Source organism: Pinus tabuliformis, chromosome Q (genome assembly GCF_031772625.1).
Source record: "Pinus tabuliformis cultivar Carrire ecotype Pingquan chromosome Q, CPIR1, whole genome shotgun sequence".
NCBI lineage: Eukaryota > Viridiplantae > Streptophyta > Pinopsida > Pinales > Pinaceae > Pinus > Pinus tabuliformis.
The window spans coordinates 926,184,439-926,202,125 of NC_142296.1; positions in this window are offsets into that span (position 1 = coordinate 926,184,439).

The following is a 17,687-nucleotide window of genomic DNA, read 5'->3' on the forward strand; positions in this document are numbered from 1 at the left end:
TGGCCAAGGAGGAAAAGGACAACACCTGAGTAGGGGGATGCATTTAAAAGTTATGGAATTTCATTCTACACGGCACTCCACCTGCCTGAGAAGGATAGCAGAGCACCTGAAAGGACCGGATTCACCCACTACAGCAAGCAATCACACCAGAGACTCCATCAGTCAATTAAAGCAGTTGGTGGTCAATTATGACCCCTCCATACTTAGAATGGTCGAGTGCATTTGTACTCAAACTCTATATATACCCAGAAACAAGATGTAATCAGGGTTTATGGTTGTTGTTTTGATGCAAGGTTCAACTTCTGGAGACTGTAACTACTTTGATACTTGCAGTGTCTTGTCTTCATTTTCAGCTAATACAAGCTTCTTTTGCTGTTAATTGCTCACTTTCCATTTCTATTCTGTTCTAGGCTATGCCTAATATGCAATTTTCCTAAACTCTTGATGTTTAGCATTAAAGGAGTTTTCATCCTACCTCTGTGTTAAAATCTTGCATGTATCAGTGAATGTGTTATTCAGGTTTCTTTTCACCTAGTGACAGAGAGCTGTCATCCTGTTTGTACATTAGGGAATTAGATTTGCAGACCTCTTTACTGGTTGCAGCCGGCCATCACAAGGTCTCGTGCATCTGCTGGTGTGTTCAGTATTCTCCATATTCACCTAATCTCTGAACTGTGAGTAATTTTTGGTCTAAAGCCTTATTGTTCACGCATGTCTGGAGTTAAGCATAGTAGAAGTGGTTATTTGGCTTGAACAAGCATCATTCCTTCCATTCATCCATTTGCAACAATAAGTTGAATTTGTAATGTTCCCGAGCATCTCTGAGCTACAACCTAGGAGATTTTCTTGAGGTGATAACATTAAGTGGCGCCGTTGCCGGGGAGAGGAGATCAAATCTCAGTTTCCCTGGGAAAACGAAACAATTCCAGTTTTGATGATAAACAAAGTCTGGACACATTTCTGGTTGTAATCATCTATCTGGTGACTCTACTGGAGGATCAACCTAGTGGCGACTCCACTTTGCAGTTCTGGCTCAATGTGTGAGGCATACTCGAAGAAATCCTCAGAAATCACCAGCTGACCCAGTGCCTAACCTTGAGAAGATTGCTAAGCAAAGGAAAACATCGCATAAAGGAGAATCAGGATCAGGTAAGCCTAAAAAATCATATGTATCTCTGCAAGAGGTCCTATAGCTGAGAATATACCGTTTGAAGATATAGAGCCTAGCATTGTTAGTGAAGAAATACCTTCATAGATTCATAAAGCTCCTTGTTCATTTAGTTCCCCTTTGGATCTTAGTCCAAAGAAAGTCTCCCATACAGTCCATCATACTCCTTTGTTTCTATCATCCATTTCATTGCTCCCTACTATTCAAACTGCCAGTATCCTTCCACCTATCCCAGTCATGGCAAGCCAGCAAGCACCCACTAAGATGGAAAGAATCATAGCTGCTAAGTATGGACCCTTGGTCTTGCCTGTTCCTTTGAATGCCATGCCTTCAGGAGAATATCAGAAATATATGCCCAAGTTCACTAGTACAGAGGGAGTAATAGCTGAAGAACACCTTGAATATTTTTATAGTTATGCCGATAACCTAGATATCAATGAAGATGATGTGTGGATGAGAGTGTTTTTCCAGAGCCTTGATGGAGAGGCTAGAAAGTGGTTCAGACAACTAGCCCCTAGGTCTAGAACAGACATTGAAGCCTTATATGATGCATTTTTGAAGCAATGGGGTGATAAGAAAGACTTGCTCTATTACCATATAGAGTTTGGAAACCCAAAGAGGGAGAATAGGGAATCATTGCCTAATTTTAATAAAAGATTTAACCATATGTATAGTAAGATACCCGCTGAAGTAAAGCCTACCCCCACCTCTGCCAAACTCACTTATGCCAATGCTTTTGACTCTGATTTCTGCCTACTGTTAAGAGAAAGGATATGTGCCACTCTAGCTGAAATGCAAGATGCAACCCTTGAGGTGGAGTCTAATATCATGGCTGCAGAAAAGCTCAAAATTCATGCTGACAGAAGGAGGTAGAGAGGTGAGGTTTCTTCTTCCTCTACTTCATCTTCGAAACCTAAACTAGACAAAATGACTAAAATGATAGAGTCATTGGCTGTTGAGATATCTAAGCTGAAGGTTGAGCAAAGCTCTGGAAAGACAAGGCTTCCGAACACATTTGCTTCAAGAAATCCAAATCCTTTGTTATGAAACCAGCTCAAGAAAAGATAGAAAAGATAGATCAACGCCTTAGAATTCAGCCTCTTCGAGGGGGCAACCTCCTTTACCTTACATAAATGAACAATTCTTGGATGATACAAATGAAAAGACCTCCTTTCTATATATAGGAGTCTAAGGGGTCATAACATAATCAGAGCCGACATAACAATAATAATGTAAGGGCACAATAATAACAATAGTGGGCTTCTATGGGGCACATTAGTAACAATATGGGCACTACATGGGTACATCAATATAATAAGTGGGTTTTACTAATAACAATAAGGGGTTACACTAGTAGTATAGGGGCCTAACATGCCCCTCTCCTTCAAAAAGTGTTGTCCTCAACGCTTGAGTAGTTCTTGATGCTTCTGTATAAAATTCTTGTCCTCCCATGTGGATTATTCAGTGGGTAAGTTCTTCCACTTGATGAGATACTCTGAAATTGATCGATTTCGTAGCTGTCGGGTTCTTGTTTCTGTGACTGCTCCAGGTTCCAATATGATTTTTCCTTCCTCTTCAATTTCTGGCAATATTGTTTGAGTTGGGAGCTTTTGCAACTTTTGAATAAGTGGCCATACTTCTTCGTCCTTCTTCCATTCATCCATTTCTTCGTTTATCCAATATGGTTGGATAATATAAATAGCACAAAACAATGCTTCCACATCCTCATCCTTGAAGAGTCTTCCCATTCGGTAAGGTTGCCATTTTTTAAGTGCATGTAGTATTGCCAACATTTCCTTCTCATAAATAGCTTGCTTGAGATGTAGCGGTAAAAATAACCAATCACCTACATCAAAATTTTTTTCACTACGATGTTGATCTACCTGTTGTTTCGTTTGATTTTGCACCGAAGTGGCGTTATCCTTTAAAAGTTGGAGAACTTGTTGTTGATGCTCGATGTGATCTTTCACTGCTTGAACCTTTTTCGTCTTGATATGTCCTTCTATCTCTAGAGGTTGAGGAGTGGTAATTTCTTCCAATCCTTTACAAGATATGGTCGGATTCATTTCTTGATGCTCGATGTGATCTTTCACTTCTTGAACATTTTTCTTCTTGATATGTCCTTCTATCTTGATAGTTTGAGGAGTGGTAATTTCAAACAATGAATTACAAGAAATGGTTGGATTCATTTCTTCTTTCTCGATGTGATCTCTCACTTCTTGCACCTTTTTCTTCTTGATATGTCCTTCTATCTTGAGAGTTTGAGGAGTGGTAATTCTTTCCAATGCTTTACAAGATATGGTCTGATTCGTTTCTTCTTTCTCTGGGGTGGGGTCCCAGCGTATATCTTCTTCTTTTGATGTTTCTTGATCCTTTTCTTCCTCCTCTTCATATTCTATGTAAAATAATTTCTTCTCAACACACTTATGACCTTTAGTGCATTTGCTATCACAATTGTAACAAAGCCCTTTTTCTCTTTTTTCTTCCAATTGTTGTGGTGTAACCCTTGTAGGTTGTGGAAGGCTAGGAGAAACAACACTTCCATCTTTATAGTTGTGAGGGGTACGCTTCCTGGTTTCCATAATTTTTCTTTCCTCTATGTCACAAAGCCCTTTTACTCTTTCAATTGTTGTGGTGTTGCTCTAAAGAAGGTGTTGCTCTTTGTATCCTCATAATGTGCTATCATTTCCTCCGTGAAAATTGACCACGTAACAAGTTGTTTACGAGAACAAAGCCCTTTGTACCATAAAAATTGATCTGGTTCTAAATATGAAGATGCAATACATACCTTTTGTAACAGTTGTACACCATGTAGATCAAAATATTGCTCCATCTGAAGTATCCAATTTACCGGATCCTTGCCATCAAACTTCCTCATCTTGCTTTTTCTTGATTTTAGGAGCTCGACCTTGAAACGACTGTAACTCTGTACTTTTGGATCTTTAAGTTTTGAAATTGCAACCTGTAGTAGCCTTCTGTGTCCTCTTTCCAATGCCACTAGTCTGATCCAAATTGGATTCTCCAAGAAAGAGTTATGCACAATCTCCCGCAGTGACCTGATTGTAGACCTTTCCAGAAGAGTGAACTTGTATGAAGTGCCACGTGTACAATTTTCGACCTTTGGTTCTGAAAAAGATATACAAGAAACTACAGTCCGTCCTCTTTCTGAACCTTCTTATGAAATTTCAATCCGATCCCCAGAGAGAAAGTTATGACGATTTTCCCTAGGTCACCTGTTTTGAATGTAATTCAGGAGTTTGCAAAAAGACCAACTTCTTCAGAGCATATCTCCGCAAATATCACGCGAAAAGATCTGAAATTTGGACCCAAGGTTCAGCACATTTTCTTCTCAAATGGGTTTTTTTTGCGACTTCTGAAACGTCACAGAAAAAAAGTTATAGCGAAAATTCCACGATGACCTGTTTGGAGCAGCAAAACCCTAGAATCCAAAGCTCTGATACCAAATGTTATGAAACCAGCTCAAGAAAAGATAGAAAAGATAGATCAACGCCTTAGAATTCAGCCTCTTCGAGGGGGAAACCTCCTTTACATTACATAAATGAACAATTCTTGGATGATACAAATGAAAAGACCTCCTTTCTATATATAGGAGTCTAAGGGGTCATAACATAATCAGAGCCGACATAACAATAATAATGTAAGGGCACAATAATAACAATAGCGGGCTTCTATGGGGCACATTAGTAACAATATGGGCACTACATGGGTACATCAATATAATAAGTGGGTTTTACTAATAACAATAAGGGGTTACACTAGTAGTATAGGGGCCTAACATCCTTTCAGAAGAGCAAATGAACAATTGCAAAATATTCAAAGGGGTAAAGAAGCAAATGAAGAACAAAGAGTTAAGGCTCCTTTCCAAAATGTAGTCATGGAAGAGGAACAACTTGAAGACGAGGATGAAATTCATTGCATGGAAGATAAGGGCAGCGCTGCTTTCTTGACATTGGCTGCCTATGAAGAATCATTACTCCAAGACCAAACCAGTCAAGAGTGAGACAGAAAGGCTGTTCTGCAGACTGGTGAAAAACGAAGATATAATCTGAGGTCAAAAGCAAACAATGTCGAGGAGAACCCTGCCCAAAGAGCTGCTGTCCAAACAGAGCAACAGAATATCAGACAGAAGAAGCCAGCAGCTGATCCAGTCATCCTCAAAGCACCAACTCAAGAGGTAAGAGGTCCTGATAAGTCTCCTTCCCCTTTTAGCTTTGAGTCAGAAGTCCAGAAGTTAAAAATATATGTACCTTTGATAGAACTAGTAAAGAGTGAAGTTTTTAGAACACCTATCCTTGATGCTCTTGAGCTGGAAGCCTCACAAACCCCCACCGACTACGTCAATTTGCAAGATGATAAGCCTGCGGTCATGCTTAGCCCAATGACTAAACTTGCTGATGATAATTCTCCATCGTTTTATGTCTCCTTGACCATTCATGACAAAATCCTCCACAATTGCCTGCTAGACATAGGGGCTAGCCACAATTTGATGCCAAAAGTTGTCATGGAAGAGTTAGGCCTTGATATCACTAGACCATACCATGACTTATTCTCATTTGATTCAAGAAAGGTAAAATGCCTAGGATTAATCAAAGACGTAGCTGTTACCCTAACTTAGTTGCTCATGAAGAGCATGATGATGGACATTGTGGTAGCAGATGTCCCTCCCAAGTTCGGCATGCTGTTGTCCAGAGGGTGGATTAAGAGACTAGGTGGGACATTACAAAATGATTTATCCTATTCCACTGTCCCAGTCTTTGGAGGGGAAAGCAGGAGATTGTACAGAGAAGCACAACTGGCCTACATCATCAGTGATGAGAAGAACCCTTCTAATCATCCCATTTATGCTGTGGACACTGATTTTGGAGCATGTATCCTCCAAATTGAAGAATCTCAGAAGGCCTCAATGCAGATCAAGAAACCAGTGAATCAGGCCAAGAGAGAGTAAGGAAGTCTAGTTTGGGAAATGTTCTTTGATGGAGCATGTTCAAGGGAGACTGCAGGAGCAGGGGTGGTGCTGATATCTCCAAAACAAGAAAGCACACATCTGTCTTTTAAGCTGGCTTTCCAAGTTACCAACAATATAGTAGAGTATGAGGCTCTGATATTAGGCCTTAATGCAACTAAAGACAGAGGAATCAGGAACATAAAGGTGTTTGGAGATGCTGATCTCATCATTTAGTAAGTAAACAAAACATTTCAAGCAAAGCACCCAAGGCTGAAAACATACAGAGATGAGGTATGGAGACTCAAAGATTCTTTTGATAATTTTTGTATCTCATATATCCCTAGAGTAAAAAATTAGCTTACCGATTCCCTTGCTGTGTCTGCTAGCATGTTTATTCCTCCCATGCCTCCCAGACTAGTTTATGAAGTTCAGATGAAATACAGACCATCCTTGCCTGATAATGTCCAACATTGGAAAGTTTTTGAAGATGATGATGAAGTGAATAGGTTTCTGCAAGTCATTGATGAATTTTCTGAAATGCAAATTGACCAAGAGAATGAAGCCTTGGAAGAAAATCCCCAATCCCAGCTTAGAAATAGAATTGGTAAAGATAGCATTGTCCAACTGCCCAACAATCATATACCTAAGGGTCTGGTTCCATTAGAAAAGTTGTTTGACCAAAATGATGTGCCTTATAAGGCTGCCCAAAAAGAAGACCAATCTGCAGTCTGTAAGCATAACATAGGGAGTCCAGATCATCCAAGATACATAAATCTGTCCACCCATCTATCTGCTGCCCAAAGTGCTGAATACTGCAATTTGCTGATGTCTTTGCCTGGGAATATAGTGACCTGAAAACATATGACAAAAAGATCATCCAACATAAAATTCCTTTAGAGAAAGACACCATCCCTTTCAAGCAGAAGTTGAGACCAATAAATCCTTTGCTCCTTCCTCTAATTGAAAAAGAAATCAAGAAGTTACTAGCTGCCAAAATCATAGTCCCTCTCAGATATTCAAAATGGGTAACCAATTTGGTAGTGGTGAGGAAGAAAAGTGGAGAAATCAGGCTTTGCGTTGATTTCAGAAACTTAAACAAATGTTCTAAGAAAGACAATTATCCTCTACCCAAGATGGAGCATTTGTTGCAGAAGTTCTCAGGGGCCAAAGTAATGTTTTTCTTGGATGGATTTTCAGGGTATAATCAAGTTGCTGTACATCCAGACGACCAAGAGAAGACTGCATTCACCACTCCTTGGGGCACTTTTATGTATTCCAAGATGCCTTTTGGGTTGATGACTGCTGGAGCCACCTTTCAGAGAGCTATGGACATAGCATTTGTGGGAGAGAAGGATAAGTTTGTCCTTATCTACCTAGACGATATAACAGTGTACTCCAACAGCCATCATGACCATTTGCAGCATTTGAAAAGGGTGTTCCTGAAGTGCAGAAGGTTTGGGATTTTAGTCAATCCTAAAAAGTCACATTTTGCTTTAGAAGAAGGCAAGTTGTTAGGACATGTTGTTTCTGCCGCAGGTGTCTGAATTGACCCAGAAAGAGTAAGAGCAATACAGGCCTTGTCTGTCCCAAGATCAAAGAAAGATATCTAGTTCTTTCTGGGCAAGATAAATTTTGTAAGGAGGTTTATCCCAAATTTTGTAGAACTTGTAAAGCATATTACCTCCATGTTGAGAAAGGGGTCAGAGATCAAATGGACTGATGCAGCAAGAAGATCCTTTGAGTCCATTAAGAAAGCTATTATGGAAGCTCCCACTTTAAGAAGTCCAAATTATAGCAAGGAGTTCCATATATTTTCATTTGCCTCTGATGACACCCTTGCAGCAGTTTTATTGCAAGTAGATGAAGAAGGTTCAGAGCATCCAGTGGAATTTTTCAGCAAAACATTAAGGGATGCTGAGCTGAAGTATGATATCATTGAGAAATAGGCATATGCTCTTATCAAGTCTTTGAAAGCTTTCAGAATTTACATTCTGCATTCCAAGATAATTGCATATATACTGTCTGCATCAATAAAAGATGTCCTAACACAGCCTAATGCTGATGGAAGAAGGGCTAAATGGATTGCAAAACTGATTGAATTTAACATAGAATTGAAGCCCACTAAGCTTGTCAGAGGTTAGGGCCTTGCCAGACTAATGGCAGAAGAAAATTGCAGAACGCTGGACATAAATCTCATGAGCATGATTTCAGAGAATGGTCAGATAGAAGAAGAAACAGCTGAACCAGGGAAAAATCAGTCATTGGCAGAAAATTTAGCTTCTTGTGATTGGTACTCTGCAATAGCTCAATTTTTGCTGAAGGTAGAAATTCCTCCAGGCCTTAGTTCAAGCCAAGCCAGAACTGTTAAACTCAGGGCAGCCAAATATTGCATTCATGAAAATCTACTTTATTGGAGGGATCCCTTTGGAATTCTGCTAAGGTGTCTGGACAAAGAACAATCCATTGAAGTCATGCAGCAGTTTCATTCCAGCATGTGTGGAGGGAATCATTATTGGAAAACTACAGCCCATAAGATTCTCAGAGTTGGATACTATTGGCCCACCTTATTTTTTGATGTCTTCTTATTTGTGAAATCCTGTGACAGGTGCCAAAGATTTGAAGGAAAGCAACAGTTGAAGTCCCTGCCCTTAAAACCCATACATGCTAATGGACCTTTTCAACAGTGGGGTTTGGATTTCATTAGAGAAATCAATCCACATTCCAGTGGCTAGCACAGATGGATCTTAGTAGCCACATATTACTTCACTAAATAGATTGAAGCAATCCCTGCTAGAAAGTCTGATCATAATGTGGTCATGAGGTTCTTGACAGAGAATATCTTCACTAGATTTGGTTGTCCACATAAATTGATCACAGACAATGCAGTAGCCTTCAGGGCAAAAGAATTGGTGGACATGTGTGACTCAATGGGCATTAAGCTGGTTCATTCCACCTCATATTACCCTCAAGGCAATGGTCTAGTAGAATCTTCCAACAAGAGTTTGATAAGGATAATTAAGAAGCTGTTGGAAGACAACAACAAGAATTGGGATTCTAAGCTCAAATATGCACTGTGGGCTGATAGAGTGACCACCAAGAAATCCACACGGAATTCTCCATTCAAGCTGGTATATGCCACTGAGGTTGTATTCCCAATTCAGTTAACCCTCCTTGTGGCAACGTTCTTTCAGAAGGAGTAGAATGAGGCTGAGGACACGGCAAAAAGGATCATTGACTTAGCAAAAGCACATCAAATCAGGGAACAGCTGGTTGAAAGGTTTGCAGCACATGAAGAAGATCAAGGAAGATTTTGACACGAAGACAAATAATTTTCAGGTTGGAGATTTGGTTCTGAAGTGGGATGCACTGAAAGAGAAGAAAGGTAACCATGGGAAGTTTGATGCTTTCTGGACAAGGCCTTTTATCATTTCTCGGATCCAAAGGAACAATACTTTCATACTGCAAAGTGTGGGAGGGGAGACAGTTTTTGATGGCCCAGTTAATGGGCGTTTTTTGAAAATTTATGTTGTTTAAGGTCTTCTGGCCTTAAGGTTGTAAATATGTTTGTTTGTTTGTTTGTTTGTTTGTTTTTTTTGTTTTTTTGTTTTGTTTTGTTTTGTTTTGTTTTTTTGTTTTGTTTTGTTTTGTTTTTTTGTTTTGTTTTGTTTTGTTTTTTGTTTTTTGTTTTTTTTTTTTTTTGTTTTTTGTTTTGTTTTGTTTTGTTTTGTTTTTTGTTTTGTTTTGTTTTGTTTTGTTTATTTTTTTGTTTTTTTTTGTTTTTGTTTTGTTTTGTTTTTGTTTTTTTTTTTTTTTTTCCAGTTTTTAGTGTAGGCTCAGTTAGACTCTATGCCCAATGGAACACTAGGAAATTTTGCTAATTTGGTTTTCATAGGAAAGGCAATGATCTGCAGTTCTTGAGACCTCATAGGGAGGATCTCATCCCCAGAAGGAGCCAGTGTTAGCTCTGCTATATAATCAGGATTTTCTAAAGCTGGAGGCCAACTTGGCCCTTGGTCGTGCTAAAAAAGGCCTGAAATGGTTATCCTCACCTTTCTCCATTACCTCGCTCATTCCCCTTTCATCTCCTTTACCCATGCTTTTGTTAAGAAATCACATAATTTTTTTTTCCTTAAGCCCCGGTCGTTAAAACCCCCAAAACCCACAAAACCCATGCCCATATGACTATGCGCCTTCACAAACTCTTCACACGTCATCGCAGCCGTTGATTGCCGCACCCCGATCCAATAGCCCCCCATCACATTTGATGAAAAACCTGCTTGATTGATTCCCCACAATCCAATCATCTCCACCACGATCGGATGGCGTTCGCTCTCCCCGCGCCCACGAAGTGTCAGCATGTTAACGTGTGATGGAAAGCAGTTTCATTCCTCCCCCGCCGCCATGCGTCACATGCTAATTGAGATTGCCCCCCGTCGTCCTTTTACCGCCCATCGTCCGAAAGTGGTGCGATCAATACCGCCTACCGCCGAAACTGTTATTCCCACTCGTTAACTCCCGTGCGTCTCCTCTGCCCGATGACCGTTGGATCTGTCCACCCGAGATCCAATGGCTCACGATCATCTTGCTCCTGCTTCCTCCCGATACCCTCCACCAAGCGATCCCCATCGTCCATCCGCTCGATCCGACGGCTGATTTTCCTTCTCCGTCCTGCTTGTACACTCTCCATGCAGTCCACTTACCCTGACCATTCCGTGCACCCGATAGACGAAGACAACCGTTTATTAGTACCCAGTGCATTTGTTCCTCAACGACCACATTCAACAAACAGTATGGCGAAGGAGGAAAAGGACAGCGCCCGAGTAGGGGGATGCATTTAAAAGTTATGGAATTTCGTTCTACACGGCACTCCACTTGCCCGAGAAGGACAACAGAGCACCTGAAAGGACCGGATTCACCCACTACAGCAAGCAATCGCACCAGAGACTCCATCAGTCAGTTAAAGTGGTTGGTGGTCAATTATGACCCCTCCATACTTAGAATGGCTGAGTGCCTTTGTACTCAAACTCTATATATACCCAGAAACAAGATGTAATCAGGGTTGATGGTTGTTGTTTTGATGCAAGGTTCAACTTCTGGAGACTGTAACTACTTTGATACTTGCAGCGTCTCGTCTTCATTTTCAGCTAATACAAGCTTCTTTTGTTGTTAATTTCTCACTTTCCATTTCTATTCTGTTCTAGGTTGTGCCTGATATGTAGTTTTCCTGAACTCTTGATGTTTAGCATTAGAGGAGCTGTCATCCTACCTCTGTGTTAAAATCTTGCATGTATCAGTGAATGTGTTATTCAGGTTTCTTTTCACCTAGTGACAGAGAGTTGTCATCCTGTCTGTACATTAGGGAATTAGATTTGCAGACCTCTTTACTAGTTGCAGCCGACCATCACAAGGTCTTGTGCATCTGCTGGTGTGGTCAATATTCTCCATATTCACCCAATCTCTGAATTGTGAGTAATTGGTGGTCTAAAGCCTTGTTGTTCACGCATGTCTGGAGTTAAGCATAGTAGAAGTGGTTATCTGGCTTGAGCAAGCATCATTCCTTCCATTCATCCATTTGCAACAATAAGTTGAATTTGTAATGTTCCCGAGCATCTCTGAGCTACAGCCTAAGAGAGTTTCTTAGGGTGATAACAGGTCCCAAAATATGTTCTCCACGCAGGGAGACAACCATTTAAAAGTATTGCATAATTGACATCAAAATAAACTACTCTATGCAGAGAGTATACCTGAGAAACATGTATTGTTATGTGCATATACAAAAATAAACAGAAATTAAATATTCAAAATTTTCATATGTTTTTAGGCTCTTGTTGAGCCTCTCCATGGTCCATATATGGTCGGTAGTAGTACTGGAAATGTTCACCTCCCCGCTGCTCCTGGATCATCCAGATGTTGCGTGGCCTGATCATTGCCACTTTGGAAAGTTGGTCAGCGATGGTGTTTCGTTCCCTGTATATGTGATGACAAACAAAATTGTCGAAATATGTGATGCATCTATGCACTTCATCCAAAATATGTCCCAATGTGAATGTGTGGCAAGTTGTGGTTTTGTTTATCCAATCACATACAATTTTTGAATCATCGAACATTTGTAAATTATGACATTCTTTTACTATAGCAAATTGTATGAGGTAGTTTGCTGTGGAGAGTTCAACAAAGTTGTTGGTGCCATTTCCAAGTCCCATTTGGATGTGATAAGAATGGTTATCTGATATATGTAGAACAGCCCCTCCTCCACAACCTGTGTCTTGTGCAGAGCCATCAAAATATGCCCAGGGCTTTGTGCGGTCGATGGGTTCAGGAGTGATATTCCTGGGAGGTGTGGCTGCCAAGTCCTCAGGGAGGGAGTAGTAGTTAGCTATAATTCTGGCTGAGATGGAAGTCCAATGAGGGGCGATGTCTCGGAAGATATAGCGATTTCTAGCTATCCAGATTTCCCAACATATGAGTAGGGGAAGATTTCTGGCCTTGGGCGATGTAACAGACAACCACCAATTTGCCCAAGCTTCCTTGGTAGTTTGTCCTCCCTAGATAATAGGCATGTGAGAGTGGGTGAGGGTGGAGGTCCAAAGATCAATAGTGACAGGACAGAAGAGAAATAGATGATCCAGGGATTCAGAGTTGTCCTTACAGAAACAACACCAATAAGGGCCATATAGTCCTCTTCTAGCCAAGTTATCTCTTGTCAGCACCTTGTTCAAAAAACCATAACTTATTTCATAGTAAAAATATTTTATTTTAATTTAATTTTATAATTTTATTTTAATTGAATCTAAAAGGGAAAATGTTACAATTTGAGATATATCTAATCCCTCTATCCTCACGACTACTAAAAATATTCCCATAGAAATTAAATTAAGGTTTTAATAAAATTAAGCTAAGATGGATCTATGTTGGTTAAAGAACCATATAGATCCATCTTAGCTAAATATATATAAAGAACCAACATATATCCATCTTAGCTAAGGATCGAAGGGATGAGAGCAAGCAAAGTGACTAGCAATAATAGATTAAATATAGTGCATGTTTTTTAAAAGTTTTTCATTATTTTATTTTCTTTGACATGATTGATCCAAAATATAGATTTTATATTTTACAACCAATTAAGTTTTTTTTAATTTAGATAATTTCTTAAACAAAATATAATGTGATCAAATTTAAGAGAGAGTTGGGGGTTGGGGGAGGGGGAGAGAGGGAGGGAGATAGTGAAAAAGTTGGAGGGCAGAGAGAGAGAGATATGGGGGGGGGGGGGGGGAGAGAGTGAGGTGGGAGCGAGGAAGCGAGAGGAAGGAAGAGAGAGAAGGATAGAGGGAGAAACACACATACACAGATGGAGTTGGAGGGGGAGAGAGAGGGAGGAAAGAACAAAGACATAGAGAGATAGAGGTGGAGAGGGAGTGAGGGAGAGAGGAGAGGAGGGAAGAGAGAGAAGAGGAAAGGAGAAAGATATGGAGAGAAGAGGAAGGGAGAGATATGGAGGCATAGAGATGTAGGGGAGAGAGAGAAGGAGAGGGAGAGGGAGATAGTGATAGAGTTGGAGAGAGAGAGAGAGAGAGAGAGAGAGAGAGAGAGAGAGAGTGATTATGGGGGAGAGATAGAGGGAGGTGGGAGAGAAGGGAGAGAGAGGAAGGAAGAGAGAGCTGAGGAGAGAGAGATGGTATTGAAGGGGGAAGGAAAGTGAGGGAACAAGAAAAACATAGAGGGATAAAGGTGGAGAGAGAGGAGAGCGGGAGACAATAGAGAGAAGGAGAGAGGTAGAGAGAGAGAGAGAGAGAGAGAGAGAGAGAGAGAGAGAGAAGGGGAAGAGATGGAGAGGAAAAGTGTGTATGTTTCGGGCATGAGATAGAGAGAGGGAATAAAAAGGAGACACAAACAAAAATATAGATATTATATACTATTATATAACCAATCTAGGTCCATCTTAACCCCATATCTATCAAGTGCCGAGAGGGATGCAATATCTTGAGGTGAAAACCTTTCCTCAAGTTTTGCACAAAAAAAAAAGGTTTGCACCTTGAGCGATTGGATCCATATTGGTGCTTGATAGATACGGGGTTAAGATGGATCTAGTCTAGTTAATATGAAATTAAAGTAGTTTTTATTTGATATTATAGTCTTAAAAGTTAAAATTGCTCTTCAAATTAATTTCAAATTGGAAGTAGATCCAATTAGATTCAATGAATATATTTTTAAAAAATACATAAAACAATTATTTTTTATTAAAAAATATATTTTTAAAATTACAAATTATTAGAGATAAATATTGCAAAGTTGGCTCAGCTATACACCATGTGAGGATGAAGAAGTGTTTAAGGAATGATAACCTTTAAGCCAATCTTTAACAACCTTTCAATCCTCTATCACTTGTAAGTTTAAATTGTTTGACACAATTAAAATGACTAGCATAAACAACTGATTCATATTATTGTGGTACTTGTTAGGTAGTCATTTTTTTGTTCCTAGACTAAATTAGTAATTTTTAGTTGTATTGCTTATTAGCTAGTCATATATTTTAACTCGCGACTAAATTAGTGAGTTATGTTAGTCGTTTTTAGTTGGGTCACTTAAGATTTCTCATTTTTGGTAGTATTTCACTTGGAAAAGTTGTGGTGACTAACTTTTTTAGTCACCTAGTCACTAATTTATCATTTTATACTAGTGTTCCTTAATGTTACAGGACTTTCTATTCCTTGAATTTGTTGCCTAACACCTCCTTTTGTAACATAACTGATAATATTATGTTTACAATTTATGATAGACCAATGTTCCTCCAGATAATCCATGCTTATTAAGATGTCGTAGGATCCTAACATTAGAACATACATATTTATCTTAGTTGGTTGTCCCCCCAACTCTACCGAGCACTTCATAACTCTCGTCGTCACCCTTCTCTTTGCTCTAGTGGCGAATTGGACCAGCCACGAGTGTTTAAATTTATTGACCTACAATCAACATAATTCTACTAATTTGGGGCTGATATAACTTAAAATTTCCCTAGGGTCTATGAAAATTGACACAACACGATTGCATATTTTACCTTCTAATTAAATCATTGTAAATTGATGCTTGACTTGTTGATCCTCCAGAGCATCACTTATTCTGGTCATACATCTCGCCACATATTCCACCGTAGATACTTCTTTAACATTTCCTATCTGCTTCGTCTTCTCGCAGTAAGGATAGTATCTGAGATAATGTGATTCCTTACAACCCCAACATTGTATCAACAATTTCTGCACTTTACCAACATCAAATTTACCTAATGCTTCTGGTTGTTTGGATCCATTTTGAGGTTAATATTTTTGCTGAACTTTTCCAATAAATTTACTCAGTTGCCCTTTGCTAAGAATTTTAGACCCAATAGTCTTTATATTTTTACTGTTTGAAGGTTTCTTCTTCCCCTTCTTACCTATCCAGGATTTATTATTTTCTCCATTTTTTTTTTACTGCTGATAGCAAATCCACACTTTACAGATAGCTTCATCCATGGTCTTAGGATTATCAAACTCTAAACGCTCTTTCATAGACACTAGTAGGTTGCTTATAAAACATTGTACCTTAGCCTTTTCTTCTAGTATATAAGGAACATACCTCAGCAAGGAGGTGGATTTCACAATATACTCGTCCATAGTCAACTGACCCAATTTAAGGTCATGGAACTCCTTGGATTTTTCATCATAATACTACTCAGTAAGGTTTTTATTTTTAAAATGTTGCTGGAAATTTTCCCACATTATCTCTTGTTCATAAATCCTATGAACCACTTTAATTTCTTCCAACCATAAAATCACTTTTCCCTGAAGTTGGTAGATTGTTAGACAAGCGTTCAAATTATTGTCATACTCATAAATCTAGAAATACTTGTTAATATTCACTATCCATGGCTCAACTCCTTCTTATGATTCCCCATCAAATGATGGGGATTTTATCTTCTTGAACTCCCCTTGAAGCTCTACTTTCTATCTTTTTATTGGTTTAATTGATTTTCCTTGAGAGACATTCTCAGGTTCTTCTTCTTTTGTTCCCTTATCAACTTCAGGCTCAGGTGTGAGAATTTTCTCAAGGACGCTATCCTCCCTCCACCTGTGCGAGAGCAGTCGCTGCCATACCATTTCTAGATAAGGGTTTACCCTATGTCAAGGCTTATATTTTAGTTATCTTATATTTAAAACTATTACTAAGTTTGTTCCTTGTTTTTTCAATTGTGAACAGGTATCATGAGGTTGTCTCAACTTTTGGTGAATTTCTGGTTCAAGCCCATCCAAATATTGCTTCAGTTCTTTTAACGCATGACCTCACTTATTTTTCCAGGTTGGCCCACGTACTCATAAAGTATAATTGGTCATCTATTAGAGACTAACCCTAGCCTTAGGGTTTGGCCTTTCGAATTTTGGTCATGACTATGAAGATGAAATCAATTTCTTGTTATTTTTATCGGGATGTATCACACATATATATTTTAATATGGCCATGACCCAATTCAGCTGTCTAGATGGAAACTGTTTCAGCTCCAAATTTTTACTTTCTTTAAGAATATAAAATATGTATTTTGTTCCTTTTGGTTTATTTCGTTACCCTTTTATAAAGAAACAAAAAGGGTCTTATAATTACATATAGTTTTATCAAGCCTCGAAAGGGATGACATATGTCTTCAAGTTATTCTTCTTGCAATTTAAATTATAACTATTTTCAGTTTTCTATGTACTTCGACTTTTCATTTTAGCATTTTTCTACTTCTACTTTTACTGTGCATAATAGCTCATGTTTATTTCAAATTTTTTTCCATTTGCACATACCAATTTTGAAACATTTTGAAATTCTTACAATAATACTTTCAAATTTATTGATGTACTCTTACCTTTTCAATCTAAATTCTTTCACTAACTAGATCTTTGTTTGTGCTTAAACTTCAAAAAGAAAACATGAAATATAAACTTCTTTTTGGTTTTTCACATGGTCATACAAAAGAAACAATTTAACTCAACATATGCACTTATCTGAGTGATATAGGCTAAGTTTGCCACAATGGAGTAAAGACACTCCTCCCAACCAATGAGACTAGTTTTTCCCTCAATCAAATCCCCCCCGCGATCCAATTTCACATCCCAGACAACTATCCTGACAGTGGCCAACTTGGCCCAACATATGATTTCCTTTACGACAATGTCCTGTAGAGGAGAACTTAGCTTCAGAGCTAGTTCTTATGGGGCCTCCTCCAACAAGGTTGCTTCAAGCTTTTCCCCTCTCACCTTCTATCAACCTTCTTTTTCCTTTCTGAGATAAACTATCTCCTAGGAGAGGAAATCCTGGTAGGAAACTACCTTTGCCCGTAGCCTTTCTTGGGCCTTTGATAACTGCCTGTAATTATCAGGGATGTGAAATCCTCTTTAGTATGTTTTTCAATGTAATTTCACGTGGCTAATTTTTTATTTTTTTTTACGTTAAAACAAAAGATTATTTATGCACATCAAATGTTCCTATTGAACATTCAACATGGGTCCCACAATTTGTAAAATTAAGTCTAATAGCATAGTA